Source organism: Oncorhynchus mykiss, chromosome 27 (genome assembly GCF_057628025.1).
Source record: "Oncorhynchus mykiss isolate SJ-2025 chromosome 27, ASM5762802v1, whole genome shotgun sequence".
NCBI classification, from domain to species: Eukaryota; Metazoa; Chordata; class Actinopteri; order Salmoniformes; family Salmonidae; genus Oncorhynchus; species Oncorhynchus mykiss.
Genome location: NC_143048.1, coordinates 52,355,775 through 52,382,389, shown reverse-complemented (window position 1 = coordinate 52,382,389; position 26,615 = coordinate 52,355,775). Strand labels below are relative to the sequence as shown.

Below are 26,615 nucleotides of genomic sequence, written 5' to 3'. Positions count from 1 at the left end.
GAAACAAGGAAACAACCAACACGAACTGTCTGGAAACAAGGAAACAACCAACACGAACTGTCTGGAAGCAACCAACACGAACTGTCTGGAAACAACCAACACGAACTGTCTGGAAACAACCAACACGAACTGTCTGGAAACAACCAACACAAACTGTCTGGAAACAAGGAAACAACCAACACAAACTGTCTGGAAACAAGGAAACAACCAACACGAACTGTCTGGAAACAAGGAAACAACCAACACGAACTGTCTGGAAACAAGGAAATAACCAACACGAACTGTCTGGAAACAAGGAAATAACCAACACGAACTGTCTGGAAACAACCAACACGAACTGTCTGGAAACAACCAACACGAACTGTCTGGAAATAAGGAAATAACCAACACGAACTGTCTGGAAACAAGGAAATAACCAACACGAACTGTCTGGAAACAAGGAAACAACCAACACGAACTGTCTGGAAGCAACCAACACGAACTGTCTGGAAACAACCAACACGAACTGTCTGGAAACAACCAACACGAACTGTCTGGAAACAACTAACACAAACTGTCTGGAAACAACCAACACGAACTGTCTGGAAACAAGGAAACAACCAACACGAACTGTCTGGAAACAACCAACACGAACTGTCTGGAAACAACCAACACGAACTGTCTGGAAACAACCAACACGAACTGTCTGGAAACAACCAACATGAACTGTCTGGAAGCAACCAACACGAACTGTCTGGAAACAACCAACACGAACTGTCTGGAAACAACCAACACGAACTGTCTGGAAACAACCAACACAAACTGTCTGGAAACAAGGAAACAACCAACACGAACTGTCTGGAAACAAGGAAACAACCAACACGAACTGTCTGGAAACAAGGAAACAACCAACACGAACTGTCTGGAAACAAGGAAATAACCAACACGAACTGTCTGGAAACAAGGAAATAACCAACACGAACTGTCTGGAAACAACCAACACGAACTGTCTGGAAACAACCAACACGAACTGTCTGGAAATAAGGAAATAACCAACACGAACTGTCTGGAAACAAGGAAACAACCAACACGAACTGTCTGGAAGCAACCAACACGAACTGTCTGGAAACAACCAACACGAACTGTCTGGAAACAACCAACACGAACTGTCTGGAAACAACCAACACAAACTGTCTGGAAACAAGGAAACAACCAACACGAACTGTCTGGAAACAAGGAAACAACCAACACGAACTGTCTGGAAACAAGGAAACAACCAACACGAACTGTCTGGAAACAAGGAAATAACCAACACGAACTGTCTGGAAACAAGGAAATAACCAACACGAACTGTCTGGAAACAACCAACACGAACTGTCTGGAAACAACCAACACGAACTGTCTGAAAATAAGGAAATAACCAACACGAACTGTCTGGAAACAAGGAAATAACCAACACAAACTGTCTGGAAACAAGGAAACAACCAACACGAACTGTCTGGAAGCAACCAACACGAACTGTCTGGAAACAACCAACACGAACTGTCTGGAAACAACCAACACGAACTGTCAGGTAAAACAACTAACACAAACTGTCTGGAAACAACCAACACGAACTGTCTGGAAACAAGGAAACAACCAACACGAACTGTCTGGAAACAACCAACACGAACTGTCTGGAAACAACCAACACGAACTGTCTGGAAACAACCAACACGAACTGTCTGGAAACAACCAACATGAACTGTCTGGAAGCAACCAACACGAACTGTCTGGAAACAACCAACACGAACTGTCTGGAAACAACCAACACGAATTGTCTGGAAACAACCAACACAAACTGTCTGGAAACAAGGAAACAACCAACACGAACTGTCTGGAAACAAGGAAACAACCAACACGAACTGTCTGGAAACAAGGAAACAACCAACACGAACTGTCTGGAAACAAGGAAATAACCAACACGAACTGTCTGGAAACAAGGAAATAACCAACACGAACTGTCTGGAAACAACCAACACGAACTGTCTAGAAACAACCAACACGAACTGTCTGGAAATAAGGAAATAACCAACACGAACTGTCTGGAAACAAGGAAACAACCAACACGAACTGTCTGGAAACAAGGAAACAACCAACACGAACTGTCTGGAAGCAACCAACACGAACTGTCTGGAAACAAGGAAATAACCAACACGAACTGTCTGGAAACAAGGAAATAACCAACACAAACTGTCTGGAAACAACCAACACGAACTGTCTGGAAACAAGGAAATAACCAACACGAACTGTCTGGAAACAAGGAAATAACCAACACGAACTGTCTGGAAACAAGGAAACAACCAACACGAACTGTCTGGAAACAAGGAAACAACCAACACGAACTGTCTGGAAACAAGGAAACAACCAACACGAACTGTCTGGAAGCAACCAACACGAACTGTCTGGAAACAACCAACACAAACTGTCTGGAAACAACCAACACAAACTGTCTGGAAACAAGGAAACAACCAACACGAACTGTCTGGAAACAAGGAAACAACCAACACGAACTGTCTGGAAACAAGGAAACAACCAACACGAACTGTCTGGAAACAAGGAAATAACCAACACGAACTGTCTGGAAACAAGGAAATAACCAACACGAACTGTCTGGAAACAACCAACACGAACTGTCTGGAAACAACCAACACGAACTGTCTGGAAATAAGGAAATAACCAACACGAACTGTCTGGAAACAAGGAAATAACCAACACGAACTGTCTGGAAACAAGGAAACAACCAACACGAACTGTCTGGAAGCAACCAACACGAACTGTCTGGAAACAACCAACACAAACTGTCTGGAAACAACCAACACGAACTGTCTGGAAACAACTAACACAAACTGTCTGGAAACAACCAACACGAACTGTCTGGAAACAAGGAAACAACCAACACGAACTGTCTGGAAACAACCAACACGAACTGTCTGGAAACAACCAACACGAACTGTCTGGAAACAACCAACACGAACTGTCTGGAAACAACCAACATGAACTGTCTGGAAGCAACCAACACGAACTGTCTGGAAACAACCAACACGAACTGTCTGGAAACAACCAACACGAACTGTCTGGAAACAACCAACACAAACTGTCTGGAAACAAGGAAACAACCAACACGAACTGTCTGGAAACAAGGAAACAACCAACACGAACTGTCTGGAAACAAGGAAACAACCAACACGAACTGTCTGGAAACAAGGAAATAACCAACACGAACTGTCTGGAAACAAGGAAATAACCAACACGAACTGTCTGGAAACAACCAACACGAACTGTCTGGAAACAACCAACACGAACTGTCTGGAAATAAGGAAATAACCAACACGAACTGTCTGGAAACAAGGAAACAACCAACACGAACTGTCTGGAAACAAGGAAACAACCAACACGAACTGTCTGGAAGCAACCAACACGAACTGTCTGGAAACAACCAACACGAACTGTCTGGAAACAACCAACACGAACTGTCTGGAAACAACTAACACAAACTGTCTTGAAACAACCAACACGAACTGTCTGGAAACAAGGAAACAACCAACACGAACTGTCTGGAAACAACCAACACGAACTGTCTGGAAACAACCAACACGAACTGTCTGGAAACAACCAACACAAACTGTCTGGAAACAACCAACATGAACTGTCTGGAAACAACCAACACGAACTGTCTGGAAACAACCAACACGAACTGTCTGGAAACAAGGAAATAACCAACACGAACTGTCTGGAAACAAGGAAATAACCAACACAAACTATCTGGAAACAAGGAAATAACCAACACGAACTGTCTGGAAACAAGGAAATAACCAACACGAACTGTCTGGAAACAAGGAAATAACCAACACGAACTGTCTGGAAACAAGGAAATAACCAACACGAACTGTCAAGGAAACAAGGAAATAACCAACACGAACTGTCTGGAAACAAGGAAATAACCAACACGAACTGTCTGGAAACAAGGAAATAACCATCATGAACTGTCTGGAAACAAGGAAATAACCATCACGAACTTCCTCCCATGTCCAGGAGTCCACCTTACCATGCTGCTTGGTCCGTTGGTGGTGGGAAGTTCTGTCACGGCTGGCTGAAGGACTGGACCAAAGTGCAGCATGGTAAGCGTACATTTTCTCTTTATTAAAAATGACGCCGACAAAACAAAAGAACAAAACCAAACCGTGACGCTTTGAGCTAGCTGCCCTGAACAAAGTCAAAGTTAACTTACCACAAAACAGGTGGGGGAAAAGGGTACCTAAGTATGGTTCTCAACCAGAGACAACGATAGACAGCTGTCCCTGATTGAGAACCATACCAGGCCAAGACATAGAAATAAAAAACATAGAAAAAAACATAGAATGCCCACCCTAGTCACACCCTGGCCTAACCAAAATAGAGAATAAAAAGCCTCTCTATGGCCAAGGCGTGATACCTTTGTAGTAGTAGTAGTAGTAACAATAGTAGTAGTGGGATATGTTTTCCATAGGTGGAGGAATTAGTTAGTTACTGACGCTACAGTACCGTGTTGGAATTTAAATTCCCAGAATAACATAAGGATATCTACTGAGAGTAAGTTACATGCTGTCATGTTTAAACGTGCCTCCACAATTAACTGGTCTTGTTGTAAACTCAGACCTACATCAACAGCTAACAATGTGCACCTCCACTAACGGGAGAAAACAACACTTTGATCAACAACACCAGCAACCTGAAGTTGCATGAGGTAGCATCTCTGATCAGTCACAACAACAACTTCTGTAGTGTGTATGTACATAAAGCTACATAGGATGGGGAAGCAGCCAGCCAGCGTGACTTTGTGATAGGAAGACACAAATGAAAAACAACAAGAAGCTGTAGCCCCAGCTCACCAGAGCATTGTGGAGACCAAGCAATGACCAGGAAGAGAAACAGAGGAGCAGAGAAGCATGAGTTACCACCAGTTCCCTCTGCTCTCTACTGAACAGTTGTGGTTCAACCAGTTCCCTCTGCTCTCTACTGAACAGCTGTGGTTCAGCCTGTTCCCTCTGCTCTCTACTGAACAGCTGTGGTTCAGCCTGTTCCCTCTGCTCTCTACTGAACAGCTGTGGTTCAGCCTGTTCCCTCTGCTCTCTACTGAACAGCTGTGGTTCAACCAGTTCCCGCTGCTCTCTACTGAACAGCTGTGGTTCAACCTGTTCCCTCTGCTCTCTACTGAACAGCTGTGGTTCAGCCTGTTCCCTCTGCTCTCTACTGAACAGCTGTGGTTCAGCCTGTTCCCTCTGCTCTCTACTGAACAGCTGTGGTTCAGCCTGTTCCCTCTGCTCTCTACTGAGCAGCTGTGGTTCAGCCTGTTCCCTCTGCTCTCTTCTGAGACTCCATCTTGAAGACCTTCCTCCTCCACGGTCGGCACACTACAGAATGCTCAGGGAGGTTAAGGGGGGATAGCCAGGTAAAAACATGAGTAATCCCTAAACAGAAAATAATCATTTGTGACAGGGATTTTACAAAAATGGAAAGTTACTTTTAGGGACACGTTGACAAAAAAAGTTTCAAGTAAGATCAGTCTGTCAGTTTGTCAAGCAGGTTTATGCCTTGATCAAACCATTTGCCCCATATTTATCAACACGACTGTGACCGACAAAAATGTATAACTATATAACAATATCTATAACTACATATACATGTTTATAACTATATATCCATATATAAATAACTATATATCATATGTATAACTATATAGCTTTATCTATAACTATCTAAATAAACATATCTATAACTATATATACATGTGTATAACTATATAATCATATATTTAACTATATGATCATATCTTTAACTATATAACCACATCTATAACTATATAACCATATTTATAACTATATAACCATATTTATAACTATATAATCATATGTTTAACTATATAACCGTATTTATAACTATATAAGCATATCTATAACTATCTAAATAAACATATCGATGACTATATATACATGTGTATAACTATATAATCATATCTTTAACTATATAACCATCTCTATAACTATATGATCATATCTTTAACTATATAACCACATCTATAACTATATAACCGTATTTATAACTATATAATCATATGTTTAACTATATAACCATATTTATAACTATATAACCATATCTATAACTATATAACCATATCTATAACTATATAACCATATTTATTACTATATAACCATATCTATAACTATATAACCATATCTATAACTATATAACCATATTTATTACTATATAACCATATCTATAACTATATAACCATATCTATAACTATATAACCATATTTATTACTATATAACCATATCTATAACTATATAACCATATTTATAACTATATAACCATATCTATAACTATATAACCATATCTATAACTATATAACCATATTTATTACTATATAACCATATCTATAACTATATAACCATATCTATAACTATATAACCATATTTATTACTATATAACCATATCTATAACTATATAACCATATCTATAACTATATAACCATATTTATAACTATATAACCATATTTATTACTATATAACCATATTTATTACTATATAACCATATTTATAACTATATAACCATATTTATAACTATATAACCATATCTATAACTATATAACCATATTTATAACTATATAACCATATCTATAACTATATAACCATATTTATAACTATATAACCATATCTATAACTATATAACCATATTTATAACTATATAACCATATCTATAACTATATAACCATATTTATAACTATATAACCATATCTATAACTATATAACCATATTTATAACTATATAACCATATCTATAACTATATAACCATATTTATAACTATATAACCATATCTATAACTATATAACCATATTTATAACTATATAACCATATCTATAACTATATAACCATATTTATAACTATATAACCATATTTATAACTATATAACCATATTTATAACAATATAACCGTATTTATTACTATATAACCATATCTATAACTATATAACCATATTTATAACTATATAACCATATCTATAACTATATAACCATATTTATAACTATATAACCATATATATAACTATATAACCATATCTATAACTATATAACCATATCTATAACTATATAACCATATTTATAACTATATAACCATATCTATAACTATATAACCATATTTATAACTATATAACCATATATATAACTATATAACCATATCTATAACTATATAACCATATTTATAACTATATAACCATATCTATAACTATATAACCATATTTATTACTATATAACCATATATATAACTATATAACCATATCTATAACTATATAACCATATTTATAACTATATAACCATATTTATAACTATATAACCATATTTATAACAATATAACCGTATTTATTACTATATAACCATATCTATAACTATATAACCATATTTATAACTATATAACCATATCTATAACTATATAACCATATTTATAACTATATAACCATATCTATAACTATATAACCATATTTATTACTATATAACCATATCTATAACTATATAACCATATTTATAACTTTAGAACCATGTATACAACTACAAACTCATATATATAACTATATAACCATATCTATAACTATAAAACCATATATATATAACGATATAATCACATCTATAGCTATATAACCATATTTATAACTATATAACCATATTTATAACAATATAACCGTATTTATAACTATATAATCATAACTATAACTATATAATCATATCTATAACTATATAACCATATTTATAACTATATAACCATATTTATAACAATATAACCGTATTTATAACTATATAATCATATTTATAACTATATAACCATATTTATAACTATATAACCATATTTATAACTATATAACCATATTTATAACTATATAACCATATCTATAACTATATAACCATATTTATAACTATATAACCATATTTATAACTATATAACCATATTTATAACTATATAACCATATCTATAACTATATAACCATATTTATAACTATATAACCACATCTATAACTTTAGAACCATGTATACAACTACAAACTCATATATATAACTATATAACCATATCTATAACTATATAACCATATCTATAACTATAAAACCATATATATATAACGATATAATCACATCTATAGCTATAAAATCAGATCTACGACTAAATAACCATATTTATAACTCTATAACCATATTTATAACTATATAACCACATCTATAACTATATAACCATATTTATTACTATATAACCAAATTTATAACTATCTACAGTGGGGCAAAAAAGTATTTAGTCAGCCACCAATTGTGCAAGTTCTCCCACTTAAAAAGATGAGAGAGGCCTGTAATTTTCATCATAGGTGCACTTCAACTATGACAGACAAAATTAGAAGAAAAAAATCCAGAAAATCACATTTTAGGATTTTTTATGAATTTATTTGAACAATGTCCCATTTGGGATGTAGCCGCTGACTACGGTTCCAGAGTTGCCGTCAAACATTGTCTGACATTCATGCATATTGGGGCGGCAGGGTAGCCTACTGGTTAGAGCGTTGGACTAGTAACCGGAAGGTTGCAAGTTCAAATCCCTGAGCTGACAAGGTACAAATCTGTCATTCTGCCCCTGAACAGGCAGTTAACCCACCTAGGCCGTCATTGAAAATAATAATTTGTTCTTAACTGACTTGCCTAGTTAAATAAAGGTAAAAAAATTAAAATTGACCCATTGTAAATTCCCATCATTGGCAGCCTGGTTCAGCCTATTGAGGGCCAACAGATCCACAACTCAGGGATCAGACAACATCCAGATCTAACAAGGTTAGCAACATACAGATTGACTGTTAGGGTAAATACTGGAGACCCCCTCTAAACTTACCTCAAAACTCTACTTAATACTGGACTCCCCTTTAAACTCTGCTTAATACTGGACTCCCACTTTAAACTCTGCTTAATACTGGACTCACCGTTTAAACTCTGCTTAATACTGGACTTTATTCATCCCTTCCAACTATCACACTTTGACCCAATTTTGCTTCTTCTTAGTTGAACATTAAACATGGAATTAATTACTCTGTTTACTTGTTGTGAGACAATTAACTTTTTCACGACAAGCTACAACAGACTTACAGGAATACAATTATCGATCAACAGGGAAATGAACAGATTTAGAACACAGTATCATTTCATTCAGAATCTCTATACCATTCCAATCACCAAGACGACAAATGACAACATAATGTTACCATGCTCACAGAACAGTGTTAGTCAGACAGACTTCAATGCTCACAGAACAGTATTAGTCAGACAGACCTCCATGCTCACAGAACAGTGTTAGTCAGACAGACCTCCATGCTCACAGAACAGTGTTAGTCAGACAGACCTCCATGCTCACAGAACAGTATTAGTCAGACAGACCTCCATGCTCACAGAACAGTGTTAGTCAGACAGACCTTCATGCTCACAGAACAGTGTTAGTCAGACAGACCTCCATGCTCACAGAACAGTGTTAGTCAGACAGACCTCCATGCTCACAGAACAGTGTTAGTCAGACAGACCTTCATGCTCACAGAACAGTGTTAGTCAGACAGACCTCCATGCTCACAGAACAGTATTAGTCAGACAGACCTCCATGCTCACAGAACAGTGTTAGTCAGACAGACCTCCATGCTCACAGAACAGTGTTAGTCAGACAGACCTCCATGCTCACAGAACAGTGTTAGTCAGACAGACCTCCATGCTCACAGCAAGACATGAGGAAAAGAAAGAGACGAGAGAGAGAAGCAGAAGGATAGCCAGCCAGATAGAGCACTGTTGAAATAATTTATTACAAATCTAACAGAGTAGTAACATGTAACACCGAGATATATATGTATTATAATTATAAGAAAAATATATATTTTATTCTCTATTATTTTTATTATAATATATTATATGTTCTTCCATTTTCTTATCTAAGACAATGATCAGAACATTCTTGGTTCCCACATCCACATTCTTATCTTTACGTTATTTGAATTAAATGTTTTATCTTGGCACTCTACTTTCTATCACATTTCACCTCATTGTATTTCATCGACTTGAAGGGGGGGATCTGATTTATTTGAAGCAGATTTAAAAAAAACTCAATCAGAAACTTTACATTAATTCTAACAGTCTGTTATTGTGATAATGCCAGTATCGTAGCCTATGTATTGGCACATATTTACCATTAAACATGTTTCTCAGTAGTGAGAAACAGCGCCACTGTCCACCCCAAAGCCTTTGTTATTGTTTTTGTTTTGTTGACAAGCAGAGGTGGGGAGTGCTGGGGAGCATCGCACATCAAGCTAAAACAAATGTGCAGTACCCATGCTGCTGTTCTAACGTGGGGCGAAGATGACCAAGGGGAAACAACAGTAACTACTTTGCTGTTGTATTATCACAAAAGAACATTGCACTTCACCAAGTGGTTAACCAGCCCTGCTAACCCTAACCCTAACATAAAAGAACATTCACCATTAAGGACTCCACCTTTAACGTGATGATAGTCATATTTACAGTCGTGTGCTCAAGTATATTCATTTCAGGCCACCATTGCATGCAGGCAACAAGATACAGGGACATAGCGGGGGAGAGTGGGGTGGGGTGGTGCCCGTGGAGAGTAGACTGGGAACGGGTGCCTCTACTTTCCTTGTGGGGGATTCAGGCATCTCGGGGGCCACCACACTATCGGGCTCTGCCGGAGGTGCAACAGAATCACTAGGAGGAGGCTGTGTGACACAACTATCAGCGACCGCAGCCACAGCGATGCTGAGAGAAGGAGTGGAGGGGACAGAAACAGAAAGCAGCAGAGTAAGAAACAGAGAAGAAAGAAGAACGCGAAAGCAATAGGAAAGAGAGGTGAGTGTTGTGGAGTGTGGGATTGATTTGTCTTGGAAAGCATTCCTGAGAGGTATAGGAGGTATCGGCCGTGTGGGTGGTGTGTTTCTGGGACTCCTTGGATACTGGCATTGGAGGTGGGTTCAGTGTGGTATCTGGTATTGGACCTAGGTTCAGTGTGGTATCTGGGTTCAGTGTGATTTCTGGGTTCAGTGTGGTTTCTGGGTTCAGTGTGGTATCTGGTATTGGACCTGGGTTCAATGTGGTATCTGGGTTCAGTGTGGTTTCTGGGTTCAGTGTGGAATTTGGGTTCCGTGTGGTATCTGGTATTGGGCCTGGGTTCAGTACAGCGAACATAGAACAGGATGTACTGGAGTGAAGCTCCCCATCTGTAATGCTACAGGTGTAGGATCTTTATTTTTAATAGTTTCTCACATCAGTAAAAAAATCCATCAGCAACCGAAACCGAAATGTGAATTACTGTAAGGATTATAATTAATTTTACATTTTTGTAGGCATTGATCAATTTAAAGTGGAAATTACAAACTTTAGAAGCGTTTTAAAACCTTGAAGACACTACTAGTTAGCATTTTCCTGCAACAAATTAAGATCCTACATCTGTAATATTCAAAGCCTTTAAAAATCTAATCAATTACATGTTTGTGAAGGACGTGGGGCCCCCTGAAATATCAAATCCGCATTCTAATCTTATCATGTGAGTTGATTAAGGACACGTGCATCTAAACCCAGATTTTACGCTCTGCAAAACTCTTTATCTTGGTGAGGAAGGAGAGCCAATAGCGACCGTACACCCCATCTCGCTTCCCATGAGCCTCTGGGGAAACCTGGAAAAGGGAACGTAGCATCATGGCAACCCTCGCTTCGCCTGGCAACCAATCACCCAGGCTGACTCTGAAATGACAACTAATCACCTAGGCTGACTCTGAAATGACAACCAATCGTGTAGGCTGACTCTGAAATAAAATCGTATTACCTATATACTGTAGTCCACGACTTTGGCCCAGGACCTTGTGGTGCACGACGTTGACCCAGGACCTTGTGGTGCACAACTTTGGCCCACTTTGGCGTCTCCTACTTCTCAATAGTCCAGGAGTGTCCTACTCCTCTCCCTAACCCAGGTGTCTCCTACTCCTCTCCCTAGTCCAGGTGTCTCCTACTCCTCTCCCTAGTCCATGTGTCTCCTACTCCTCTCCCTAACCCAGATGTCTCCTACTCCTCTCCCTAATCCAGGTGTCTCCTACTCCCTAACCCAGGTGTCTCCTACTCCTCTCCCTAGTCCAGGTGTCTCCCACTCCCTAGTCCAGGTGTCTCCTACTCCTCTCCCTAACCCAGGTGTCTCCTACTCCTCTCCCTAGTCCAGGTGTCTCCTACTCCTCTCCCTAGTCCAGGTGTCTCCTACTCCTCTCCCTAGTCCAGGTGTCTCCTACTCCTCTCCCTAGTCCAGGTTTCTCCTACTCCTCTCCCTAGTCCAGGTGTCTCCTACTCCTCTCCCTAGTCCAGGTGTCTCCTACTCCTCTCCCTAGTCCAGGTTTCTCCTACTCCTCTCCCTAGTCCAGGTGTCTCCTACTCCTCTCCCTAGTCCAGGTGTCTCCTACTCCTCTCCCTAGTCCAGGTGTCTCCTACTCCTCTCCCTAGTCCAGGTGTCCCAGACCAAAGCAGTTACCTTCCAATGTTGTTTCATCATCATTTGTCAATGTATTGTCACCCGGTATCAATGTGGAAAATAATTTGGATTTGAAAAAAGTTTTCAATGAGCGCTGTTTTAAAACAGCGTTGTAAACATTGATATTAGGGTAAACTTCAAATGACATACACTGCATATAAAAAGGTAGGTGGACACCCCTTCAAACTAGTGGATTCGGCTATTTCAGCCACACCCATTTAAAAAAAATGTGTTTCACCTTTATTTAACCAGGTAGGCCAGTTAAAAACAAGTTCTCATTTACAACTGCGACCTGACCAAGATAAAGCAAAGCAGTGCGACACAAACAACAACAGAGTTACACATGGAATAAACAAACGAACTGTCGATAACACAATATAAAAAAAATCTATATACATAGTGTGAAAATGAGGTAAGATTAGGGAGGTAAGGCAATAAATAGGCCATAGTGGCGAAGTAATTACAATTCAGCAATTAAACACTGGAGTGAATGACATCGCCGAAGTCAAGGATTGGTAGGATAGTCCGTTTTACGACGGTGTGTTTGGCAGCATGAGTGAAGGAGGCTTTGTTGCGAAATAGGAAGCCGATTCTAGATTTGATTTTGGATTGGAGATGCTTCATGTGAGTCTGGAAGGAGAGTTTACAGTCTAACCAGACACCTGGGTATTTGTAATTGTTCACATATTCTAAGTCAGAACTGTCCAGAGTAGTGATGCTGGCCGAGCGGGCGGTTGAGGGCAGCGATCGGTTGAAGAGCATGCATTTAGTTTTACTTGCATTTAAGAGTTGTAGAGTTGTATGGCATTGAAGATTTTCTGGAGGTTAGTTAAAACCTGTTAGGGTTAGGCAGAATACTGCCCCCTTTGGAGTGCCCATAGTAAACTGAAAAAAAATCTGTCCAAAATTGCTAATATATGCATTTAATAATTATTATTGGATAGAAAACACTCTAAAGCTTCTAAAACTGTTGGAATTTTGTCTGTAAGTATAGCAGAACTCACAGGGCAGGCAATCTTCCAAACTAGTTTTGGAATCATGAAAGTTGGGGCAACTTTGACGCCATCAACCAGCTATGGATCTGGAGACACTTTCTATGTCTTCCACTAGATGTCCTCATTCAGTACAGCGTTTAATTGTGCAAATATACCTGCGTGTTAGGGCACGAATTGGACACAGCCCTTCCTTTGTTCCAGCTTGCCTCAGAAGAAGTAAGATTGTCCGGTTGAATTGAGAATTGTTTTGTACGTTTAGAACATCCTAAAGCTTGATTCTGCACTTTAGTCGACATATAATATGACCAGTTTAGACCATATAATATGTCATTTTGAAGTTTTGATGCACAACTTTTCGGGACCAGAGGTAATTTTGGGTGCATTTCAGCTGAAACTGCAGGCAGATGCTAATACAAAGACACACGACTTGAAACCAAACAATGTTTTGGGTAAGTATGACCCCATCCACTACATTCTGAACGAAGACCATCAAAGGTAAGGGAATATTTATGTTGTAATTTTGTGTTTCTGTTGACTCCAACATAGCGGAGAAATATTGCTTATGTCTGAGCGCCGTCTCAGATTATTGAATAGTGAACGATTTCTGTAACGTTAAAAAGAAATGTGACAAAGCGATTGCATTAAGAAGCAGTGTATCTTTCTAACTATATGTAGAACATGTATATTTAGTCAAAGTTTATGATGTCTATTTATGTTATCTTGCGGCACTATCTATAATTTCTCCTGACATTTTTGAGTATTTTCTGAACATGAATTCAATGTAAATGGACATTTATGGATATAAATGGCATATTATTAAAAAAAACATAATTGTACTACGGGATCGCCGAGTTGTGAAGCATAGAAAAATGATCTGTCCTTGGTTGCAACACTCACTACTGAGGTCCAAACTGCCTCTGCCAAATTTGTGGCAGCGTTTTTTTTATTTTACCAGGAAAGTTGACTGAGAACACATTCTCATTTACAGCAATGACCTTGGGAATAGTTACTGGAGGGGGGATGAATGAGACAATTGTAAGCTGGGGATGATTAGGTGACCATGATGGTCAGATTGGGAATTTAGCCAGGACACCAGGGTTAACACCCCTGATATTACAATGAGCGCACCCATTTAAAAATACCATCCAAAAGACAGCACCCTACACAGGGCAATATGGATTTTTTTATTTTAGACCAGAGGAATGCGAGCCTCCTATTGGCCCTTCAATTCCACTTCCAGTAACATCTGGTCTCCCATCCGGGGATTGACCAGAACCAACCCTGCTTAGCTCCAGAAGCAAGCCATTAGTGGAATGCAGGGTGGTATGCTGCTGACCAGAACCAACCCTGTTTAGCTTCAGAAGCAAGCCAGCAGTGGAATGCAGGGTGGTATACTGCTGACCAGGACCAACCCTGCTTAGCTTCAGAAGCAAGCCAGCAGTGTAATGCAGGGTGGTATGCTGCTGACCAGAACCAACCCTGCTTAGCTTCAGAAGCAAGCCAGCAGTGTAATGCAGGGTGGTATGCTGCTGACCAGAACCAACCCTGCTTAGCTTCAGAAGCAAGCCAGCAGTGGAATGCAGGGTGGTATGCTGCTGGCCCTTGCTTCCAGACTTGGGAAGGCCCTTCTTTTTCAACATGACAATGCCTTTTGTGCACAAAGTAAGGTCCATACAGAAATGGTATGGTTTGTCGAGATCGTTGTGGAAGAACTTGACTGGCCTGCACAGAGCCCTGACCTCAACCCCATCGAACACCTTTGGGATGAATTGGAATGTCGACTGAGCCAGGCCTAATTGCCCAACATCAGTGCCCAACCTCACTAACTAACTTGTGGTTGAATGGAAGCTCACGCAGTGGAAAGCCTTCCCAGGAGAGTAGAGGCTGTTATAGCAGCAAAGGGGGGAACAACTCAATATGAATTCCCATGATATTGGAATGAGATGTTTGACGAGCAGGTGTCAACATACTTTTGGTCATAACCTGATTAACAAGTTGTCCAATCAATCTAATTTCAACATAATTGGCAGAACTATGTATTAGGTGGAAATTGCTTTGAAAATTACACATAGAAAATTATATGTTAAAAATATTTTTATTCCTATATTCAATATATACACTGAGTATAACAAACATTAGGAAAAGCCCACACAGCCTCAATTCATCAGGGCAAGGACTCCACAGAGTGTCAAAATTGTTTAATTGGGATCCTGGCCAACATTGACTCCAAAGCTTCCCAAGTGGCCTACTACCATCCCCCAAACTGGTGCGCCTGGCACCTACTACCATCCCCCGTTCAAAGGCACTTCAATCTTTTGTCTAGCCCATTTACACTGGTAAAAAAAAAAAAAAAAAAGTTCCTCTGTCCAGTGTCTGTGTTATATCAGTTGGTAGGGCAACGCCAGGGTTCGATTCACACGTAGGACCTGTATTAAACTGAGTTCCTCTGTCCAGTGTCTGTGTTATATCAGTTGGTAGTGCAACGCCAGGATTCGATTCACACGTAGGACCTGTATTAAACTGAGTTCCTCTGTCCAGTGTCTGTGTTATATCAGTTGGTAGTGCAACGCCAGGATTCGATTCACACGTAGGACCTGTATTAAACTGAGTTCCTCTGTCCAGTGTCTGTGTTATATCAGTTGGTAGTGCAACGCCGGGGTTCGATTCACACGTAGGACCTGTATTAAACTGAGTTCCTCTGTCCAGTGTCTGTGTTATATCAGTTGGTAGTGCAACGTCAGGGTTAGATTCACACGTAGGACCTGTATTAAACTGAGTTCCTCTGTCCAGTGTCTGTGTTCTATCAGTTGGTAGGGCAACGCCGGGGTTCGATTCACACGTAGGACCTGTATTAAACTGAGTTCCTCTGTCCAGTGTCTGTGTTATATCAGTTGGTAGTGCAACGCCAGGGTTCACACGTAGGACCTGTATTAAACTGAGTTCCTCTGTCCAGTGTCTGTGTTCTATCAGTTGGTAGGGCAACGCCAGGGTTAGATTCACACGTAGGACCTGTATTAAACTGAGTTCCTCTGTCCAGTGTCTGTGTTATATCAGTTGGTAGTGCAACGCCAGGGTTAGATTCACACGTAGGACCTGTATTAAACTGAGTTCCTCTGTCCAGTGTCTGTGTTATATCAGTTGGTAGTGCAACGCCGGGGTTAGATTCACACGTAGGACCTGTATTAAACTGAGTTCCTCTGTCCAGTGTCTGTGTTATATCAGTTGGTAGTGCAACGCCGGGGTTAGATTCACACGTAGGACCTGTATTAAACTGAGTTCCTCTGTCCAGTGTCTGTGTTATATCAGTTGGTAGTGCAACGCCAGGGTTAGATTCACACGTAGGACCTGTATTAAACTGAGTTCCTCTGTCCAGTGTCTGTGTTATATCAGTTGGTAGTGCAACGCCAGGGTTAGATTCACACGTAGGACCTGTATTAAACTGAGTTCCTCTGTCCAGTGTCTGTGTTATATCAGTTGGTAGTGCAACGCCAGGGTTAGATTCACACGTAGGACCTGTATTAAACTGAGTTCCTCTGTCCAGTGTCTGTGTTATATCAGTTGGTAGTGCAACGCCGGGGTTCGATTCACACGTAGGACCTGTATTAAACTGAGTTCCTCTGTCCAGTGTCTGTGTTATATCAGTTGGTAGTGCAACGCCGGGGTTCGATTCACACGTAGGACCTGTATTAAACTGAGTTCCTCTGTCCAGTGTCTGTGTTATATCAGTTGGTAGTGCAACGCCGGGGTTCGATTCACACGTAGGACCTGTATTAAACTGAGTTCCTCTGTCCAGTGTCTGTGTTATATCAGTTGGTAGTGCAACGCCGGGGTTCGATTCACACGTAGGACCTGTATTAAACTGAGTTCCTCTGTCCAGTGTCTGTGTTATATCAGTTGGTAGTGCAACGCCGGGGTTAGATTCACACGTAGGACCTGTATTAAACTGAGTTCCTCTGTCCAGTGTCTGTGTTATATCAGTTGGTAGTGCAACGCCAGGGTTCGATTCACACGTAGGACCTGTATTAAACTGAGTTCCTCTGTCCAGTGTCTGTGTTATATCAGTTGGTAGTGCAACGTCAGGGTTAGATTCACACGTAGGACCTGTATTAAACTGAGTTCCTCTGTCCAGTGTCTGTGTTATATCAGTTGGTAGTGCAACGCCAGGATTCACACGTAGGACCTGTATTAAACTGAGTTCCTCTGTCCAGTGTCTGTGTTATATCAGTTGGTAGTGCAACGCCAGGGTTCGATTCACACGTAGGACCTGTATTAAACTGAGTTCCTCTGTCCAGTGTCTGTGTTATATCAGTTGGTAGTGCAACGCCAGGGTTCGATTCACACGTAGGACCTGTATTAAACTGAGTTCCTCGGTCCAGTGTCTGTGTTATATCAGTTGGTAGTGCAACGCCAGGATTCACACGTAGGACCTGTATTAAACTGAGTTCCTCTGTCCAGTGTCTGTGTTCTTTTACCCATCTTTATCTTTTCTTTTTTATTGGCCAGTCTGAGATACAGCTTTTTCTTTGCAACTCTGCATCTGCATAAACTTCCGACTTCAACTGTACATATACTTAAAACCAAAATACTTTTAGACTTTTACTCAAGTAGTATTTTTCTGGGTGACTTTACTTGAGTCATTTTCTATTAAGCTATCTTTACTTTTACTCAAGTATGACAATTGGATACTTTTTCCACCTCTGACCCTGCTTAGCTTGGACACAAGCTGTGTTTGATTCAGTGGAGTTATCATGTCAACTCATTTAGACATGGATCATCTTCCATACTCATTTGCGTAGACTACCTAAATAACATTAAATAGTTGAAAGTAACTCCTCTAATCTTTCTTACACAAGCGGTATGGGAAAGTACATTTGCAATGAGGTAGGGTTTATGTAGGTTACATTGACGTCTGATTTGCCCAAAGGATTGTTATTAAAATTATTTATCCGTAGTGTACGCAAATAATCAGAGGTTCCTTCAGTATCGGCCAACATTGTGATCTCCGGGGAATAAGGTGGGCTCTGCTATTCCTGTCATTTGTGGGGGGCGAGTTAGAGGAGCCCCTGATGGGGCAATGCTTGGGCTGAGGGCTCCGGCTCGAAATGGACAACAGCCATCAACCATTATTATGGGAAGCTCCTTGGTTACATCGGTGGATGAAATACCTATACACTTTGTTTTCCTGGAGCTAAGGTATTGGAGTTATCAGAAGTCATGCCCACCATCAAGAAAAAGATTCCTTCTCTGAAAACAGTTATGTTGCATATTGGTTCTATTGATATTATGTGTGTGAAATCTGTAAAGCTAAGTGACAATTTCTTGGAGAATGCACAGGAATTAGCAGGACAAATAATTGTCTCGAGCCCAAATCCATCTCGTTGAGTGTTTTAGCTGTCTTTGGTCTCTTCACCAGTGGTTAATGCCTCTGACCAAGGACTCGGGTATGTCCTTCGCTGACAATTTTGACTCCTTCTGGAATATGCCTGGCTACTTTGTGGAAGACTGAATTCACCAGGGGAAAAATGGCTCCCGGCTGTTGTCATCAAACTTTGGAAAGGTTCTTGGTAAACTAAATTGAGGTGAGGACAATATTATCATTACATGTAAGTCAGTTTTTACTATCTCCTCTTTGGTCTCTATGGGAGTTCCACATGTTGTATCTGAAAGTGGTGACATGCCAAATGGTGCTAACCAGAGAAATCTCATTGCTATTCCTACTTTTCCGAATAGATATAATCCAATATTTGAGTCTCCTGTTGTTCTGAAATCTCAAAGTATTTTGTATAGCTTCACATTTCGTTTGTTCATTTTGTTGGTTTGTTTGGTGTTCATTCATTAAAAGAGAACGTACGCATATAACACTGCGCCTTGGTCTCATTCTAACGACGGACACATTGTAATGATTCATGTTTTCTTTTAAAACTACAATCAGAATTTCTCCACGGCCTCATTGAAGATCTAGACACTTTTGCTGTAATCTCTGGATTAAAACCAATTATGATGAGTGCACTATATTACATATTGGATCAAACAAAAATGCCAATTTTACATTACCGTGTAGTTTACCAATTAAATGGTCTGACAGAGATGTGGACACACTTGGTATACAAATCCCAAAATTAAGAATAAATACATTTTTATAGAAAGTTGGCAAAAATAGGTAAGATTTTGCTACCATGGAAAGGAAAATACCTGTCTATTTGTGGAAAAATCACCCTGATTAACTCTTTAGACATATCACAGTTGACCTATTTGCTTATGGTTTTGCCTACACCTAGCGACCTGCTTTTTAAATTATATGAACAAACAATAATCAATTTACTTTGGAATGGCAAGCCAGACAAAATTAAAAGAGCCTATTTATATAATGAATATGGAATTGGAGGGCAGAAATGGTTAAATATTAAAGCATTAGACCGCTCACCAAAGACATCAGTCATACAACAGTTATACTTAAATCCAAACTGGTTCTCTAGTAAATTAGTAGGAATGTCTCATCCTATGTTCAAGAATGGCCTTTTATCCATTTATTCAGATTACAACTGCTCACTTTCGGTTGTTTGAAAAGGAATTGGAGCGCGAGTTATTGCGCTTTGGGAAGTTCGCCAGTTCAATTACGGTTGTCCCGTTGGGTTGCAAACACCCGGCGTTGAAACAGGTTATGACATTTCGGCGACAGGTTTTTATGTTTTTGGACTCACCGGACTTTAGAGTTATCGTTTAAAATCAAGTATGACAATAGACTGTATATGGCTTATGCTAAAACGGGTAGTCAACTGTGTTTTGAGTGTGGGGATGTTGGTCATAAGCGAAATGCTTGCCCGAAAAGGGAGAAGGCCGAGGGAGGGGCGCAGGTGGTCATGGTAACGGCTGGGCCCACTGATGCAGGGAGAGGTGGTCATGGTAACGCCTGGGCCCACTGATGTAGGGAGAGGTGGTCCTCGTAACGCCTGGGTCCACTGATGTAGGGAGAGGTGGTCATCATAACGCCTGGGCCCACTGATGTAGGGAGAGGTGGTCCTCATAATGACTGGGCCCACTGATGTAGGGAGAGGTGGTCCTCGTAACGCCTGGGCCCACTGATGTAGGGAGAGGTGGTCATGGTAACGCCTGGGCCCACTGATGTAGGGAGAGGTGGTCCTCGTAACGCCTGGGCCCACTGATGTAGGGAGAGGTGGTCCTCGTAACGCCTGGGCCCTCTGATGTAGGGAGAGGTGGTCCTCGTAACACCTGGGCCCACTGATGTAGGGAGAGGTGGTCATCATAACGCCTGGGCCCACTGATGTAGGGAGAGGTGGTCCTCGTAATGCCTGGGCCCACTGATGTAGGGAGAGGTGGTCATCGTAACCCCTGGGCCCACTGATGTAGGGAGAGGTGGTCCTCGTAACACCTGGGCCCACTGATGTAGGGAGAGGTGGTCATCATAACGCCTGGGCCCACTGATGTAGGGAGAGGTGGTCCTCGTAACGCCTGGGCCCACTGATGTAGGGAGAGGTGGTCCTCGTAACGCCTGGGTCCACTGATGTAGGGAGAGGTGGTCATCATAACGCCTGGGCCCACTGATGTAGGGAGAGGTGGTCCTCATAATGACTGGGCCCACTGATGTAGGGAGAGGTGGTCCTCGTAACGCCTGGGCCCACTGATGTAGGGAGAGGTGGTCATGGTAACGCCTGGGCCCACTGATGTAGGGAGAGGTGGTCCTCGTAACGCCTGGGCCCACTGATGTAGGGAGAGGTGGTCCTCGTAACGCCTGGGCCCTCTGATGTAGGGAGAGGTGGTCCTCGTAACGCCTGGACCCACTGATGTAGGGAGAGGTGGTCCTCATAACGCCTGGGCCCACTGATGTAGGGAGAGGTGGTCATCGTAACGCCTGGACCCACTGATGTAGGGAGAGGTGGTCATCGTAACGCCTGGACCCACTGATGTAGGGAGAGGTGGTCCTCGTAACACCTGGGCCCACTGATGTAGGGAGAGGTGGTCCTCGTAACACCTGGGCCCACTGATGTAGGGAGAGGTGGTCCTCATAACGCCTGGGCCCACTGATGTAGGGAGAGGTGGTCCTCGTAACACCTGGGCCCACTGATGTAGGGAGAGGTGGTCCTCGTAACACCTGGGCTCACTGATGTAGGGAGAGGTGGTCCTCATAACGCCTGGGCCCACTGATGTAGGGAGAGGTGGTCCTCATAACGCCTGGGCCCTCTGATGTAGGGAGAGGTGGTCCTCGTAACGCCTGGGCCCACTGATGTAGGGAGAGGTGGTCCTCGTAACGCCTGGGCCCTCTGATGTAGGGAGTGGACCGACAGCGGTAGAGCAGTCAAAAGCACCTGTTGCTGAGAAACAAGTTATCCGGGTTGAGGGCACGGAGTTGCAACTTGTATTAGAGGAAAATGTTATGCTGCAGAAAAGTATTGTTGTAGAAGGTAAGGATGTATCTGAAGAACCAGTTCCTCAGACTGGTGAGCAGGTGCCCAGTACGACTGCTGGTGTAAAGGAGGGGGTTCATGTGGAGCTAGGGTCCTAGGTAGTGGAGGACATGCCCACTACGAGTAATGGGTTACAGGGGGGGGTTCATGTGGGGGGGGTTAGCCAAAGGCTTAGCCTTTGTTTTTTAAGAGCGAAGCTTACTGGTTTCTCTGTGCCAGGTGTAATGAAGGGTCCCACGATAGCACTGTCTGCGTATGCAGATGACGTGACAGTTTTTATTACAAGGGGGGAAGATGTGAGGTTCTCTCAAACGCTTTAACTTTTTGACGCTATCCATCCCGGTAGCGGGATAATTGTCATCAACAACCACTGAATAGCATAGCGCCACAGTCAAATAAAATTACTAAAAAATATTTATATTCATGAAATCACAAGTGCAATATAGGAAAACACAGTTTAGCCTTTTGTTAATCCACCTGTCGTCTCAGATTTTGAAATTATGCTTTACAGCGAAAGCAATCCAAGCATTTGTGTAAGTTTATCGATAGCATAACATAACATTATGTACACTAAGCATTAAGTAGCTAGGTCACGAAAATCAAAAAAGCAATCAAAAAAATAGTTTACCTTTGATGGTCTTCGGATGTTTTCACTCACGAGACTCCCAGTTACACAATAAATGTTCCTTTTGTTCCATAAAGATTATTTTTATAACCAAAATTCCTCAGTTTGTTTGTCGCGTTATGTTCAGAAATCCACAGGAACGAGCGGTCACGACAACGCAGATGTATATTCCAAATAATATCCACAATGTCCACAGAAACATGTCAAACATTTTTTATAATCACTCCTCAGGTTGTTTTTAAAATATATATTCAATAATATATCAACCGAGTGTGTAGGTTTTTCAATAACAGTGGGAGGAACAATGGCGGCTTTACTCTTAAGCGCAAAAACTCACTCTGAGAGCCCCCACCTATCCACTTACGCAATGTGATCCTTCACGCTCATTTTTCAAAATAAAAGCCTGTAACTATGTCTAAAGACTGTTGACACCTTCGGGAAGCCATAAAAAAAGGATATCCTTTACAGATATCCCTTTAAATGGAGGATAGGCATGCATAGGAACAGAGAGGTTTCAAAATAAGAGGCACTTCCTGATTGGATTTTCCTCAGGCCTGCAATATCAGTTATGTTATACTCACAGACAATATTTTTACAGTTCTTGTCACGCCCTGACCATAGTTTACTTTGTATTTTCTATGTTTTGATTGGTCAGGGTGTGATCTGAGTGGGCATTCTATGTTTCATGTCTTGTTTGTCTATTTCTATGTTCAGCCTGATATGGTTCTCAGTCAGAGGCAGGTGTTCGTCATTGTCTCTGATTGGGAACCATATTTAGGTAGCCTGGGTTTCACTGTGTGTTTGTGGGTGATTGTTCCTGTCTATGTGTTTTTCACCAGATAGGCTGTTTTAGGTTTTCGTTACGTTCATCACGTTCTTTATTTTGTAGTGTTTGTATTGATTCGTGTTTTACGTTTGTTCATTAAAACGTGGATCGCAATCTACACGCTGCATTTTGGTCCGACTCTCCTTCTCACGAAGAAAACCGTTACAGTTCTGGAAACTTTAGAGTGTTTCCTATCCTAATCTGACAATATGCATGCATATTCTCGTTTCTGGGGCTGAGAAATAGGCAGTTTCAAATGGGTAAGTTTTTTATTAAAAAACTAAAATACTGCCTCCTATACGCAAAAGGTTAAAGGTGTATGAGAGGGCCTCTTCAGCTAGAGTCAATTTGGGAAAGAGTGAAGCGCTGTGGGCAGGTCAGCTTCAGATTGGGTCCGCTCCACGGTTACCAGGGGGGCTTCAGTGGGGCAGAGATGGAATGAAGACTTTGGGGGTTTTTCTAGGCTTCGATGTCTTTCAGAAAAAGAACTGGGAGGGTCTAGTGGAGAAAGTGTGTGCCAGACTGTCAAGATGGAAATGGGTGCTGACCCAGATGTCTTATAGGGGAAGTGTACTGGTAACTAATAATCATGCTGCCTCTACCCTGTGGCACAGACTCATGATTTTGCAGCCACCAAAGGGTCTGATACAAGAGCTTCAGAGGACCCTTGTCAATTTCTTCTGGTCTGGACAACACTGGATTAAAGCTGCAGCCCTGTACCTGACACTGCACGAGGGTGGGAAAGGCCTGGTGGACATTTCCTCTAGGATCATGGCTTTCTGGCTTCAAGCAGCCCAGAGACTGTTGTACAGTGATGGTTCTAACTGGGTCGACACAGCCTACACACTGATGAGGAGAGAGGGCTTTTTGGGCTTAGACTAGCACCTTTTCCTCTTAAAGCTGGAGGGGGGTGAGTTGCCTGGCCTGACTCCATTTTGTGGGTCTGTTATGCAGACTTGGAGGGTTCTTGTCAAGTCCCGTAAGGCCTGCAAGCCACCAGGGATGTGGCTTTTTGAAGAGCCTCTTTTTTATAACACTGCCATCCAGTCCCGTGTTCTGGGTTCAGCCAGTCTACGATCATGTCTGCTAGGCGTGGGGTGTACCAAGCTGGGTCATACCCCGGAGCTGAGGGAGTTCAAGAAGGTGGGAAAGAAGGCCACGTACAGAATATGTGTAAAGGTGTCCCATGCCTCTTCCCTGGAAGGGGTAAAATCGACGAGGTGGGCGGGTGTGCTTGGTTCAGGTGCCTCCCCACAGGGCTGTTGGCGATCATTATACAAACTGCCTATTGATAAGAGGACAGCTGACCTCCAATGGAGGATAATACATGGAGCCATAGCCACCAACATGCATCTGGTACACCTGGATGCTACTGTTGGGGATGGGTGTCCATTCTGTGCTGAGTCTGAAACTCTGGCACATCTTTACAGTGTCCCAGGTTGGTCGGGATGATTGACCTGATCACTAATTGGTTCTCAGCATTGGGAGAGTTTTTTTCTCTCTCTCTCTCTCTCTCTCTCTCTCTCTCTCTCTCTCTCTCTCTCTCTCTCTCTCTCTCTCTCTCTCTCTCTCTCTCTCTCTCTCTCTCTCTCTCTCTCTCTCTCTCTCTCTCTCTCTCTCTCTCTCTCTCTCTCTCTCTCTCTCTCTCTCTCTCTCTCTCTCTCTCTCTCTCTCTCTCTCTCTCTCTCTCTCTCTCTCTCTCTCTCTCTCTCTCTCTCTCTCTCTCTCTCTCTCTCTCTCTCTCTCTCTCTCTCTCTCTCTCTCTCTCTCTCTCTCTCTCTCTCTCTCTCTCTCTCTCTCTCTCTCTCTCTCTCTCCCTCCCTCCCTCCCTCCCTCCCTCCCTACTGAGCCTTTAGAAAGTATTTACACTCCTGGACTCATTCCACATTTTGGTGTGTTGCAGCCTGAATTCAAAATGAATGGATAAAGAATGGATAAAGAAAACATGTAGATCACCCGTCTACGCACAATACCCCATATTGACAGACTAAACATTTTTTTTTCATGTTTGCACATTTATCAAAAATAAAATACAGAAATGTAATTTACGTTTTTTTACCTTTATTTTACTAGGCAAGTCAGTTAAGAACAAATTCTTATTTTCAATGACGGCCTAGGAACAGTGGGTTAACTGCCTGTTCAGGGGCAGAACGACAGATTTGTACCTTGTCAGCTCGGGGATTTGAACTTGCAACCTTTCGGTTACTAGTCCAACACTCTAACCACTAGGCTACGCTGCCGCCCCAAGTATTCACAATACTTTGTACTTTGTCAATACTTTGTAGAAGCACCTTTGGAGGACATTATAACTTTGAGATTTATTTGGCATGTCTGTATCAGCTTTGCACATCTGAATTTGCAGATTTTTTTCCATGCCATATTTTCTCAAGCTCTGTTAAGTCAGATGGGGAGCGGCGGTGAACAGCAATCTTCAAGTCTTTCCACAGATTTTCAGTGGGATTCAAGTCTGGGCTTTGACTGGGCAACTCAAGGACTTTCACGTTCTTGTTCTGAAGCCATTCCAGCTTTGCTTTTATGGTATGCTTGGGGTCATTGTCCTGTTGGAATGTAAATCTGATCAAGGATTTGCCTGTATTTGGCTCCATTCACTGTTCCCTCTATCCTTACCAGTCTCCCAGTCCCTGCCGCTGAAAATCATCCCCAAAGCATGATGCTGCCACCATCATGCTTCACAGTAGGGATGATGTTAGACGGGTGATGGGCTGTGCCCATGGAGGCCAAATAGTTAAATTTCTGTCTCATCAGACCACATAATATTTTGTCTTATGCTGTCAGAGTCTTTCACGTGCCTTTTTGCAAACTCCAGGTGTGCTGTCATGTGCAATTTTCTCAGGTGTGGCTTCTGTCTGGCCACTCTCCCATACAGCCCAGATTGGTGGTGCTGAAGAGTCTGTTGTCTTTCTGGCAGGTTCTCCCATATCATCCAAGGAACTCTGTAGTTCTAACAGAGTGGCCATTGGATTCTTGGTCACCTCCCTGACCAAGGTCCTCTTGCCTGGTTGCTCAGTTTGGCAGAGTCTGGGTAGTTCCATATTTTTTCCATTTCCCAATGATGGAGATCACTGTTCTCTTGGAAAAGTTCAATACTCTAGAAATTGTTTTATACCCTTCCCCAGATATATGCCTCTTACTTGAGTAATAGTA

The 26,615-nt window shown here is 41.6% G+C and overlaps 1 protein-coding gene across 2 annotated transcripts in view; it reads right to left on the bottom strand.

Annotated features, from left to right (window-relative positions):
• LOC110507254 (nectin-1-like) overlaps positions 1–26,615 on the bottom strand; it is a 453,892-nt gene that overhangs the window by 98,353 nt on the left and 328,924 nt on the right. The gene's annotated exons all lie outside the window — the stretch shown is intronic.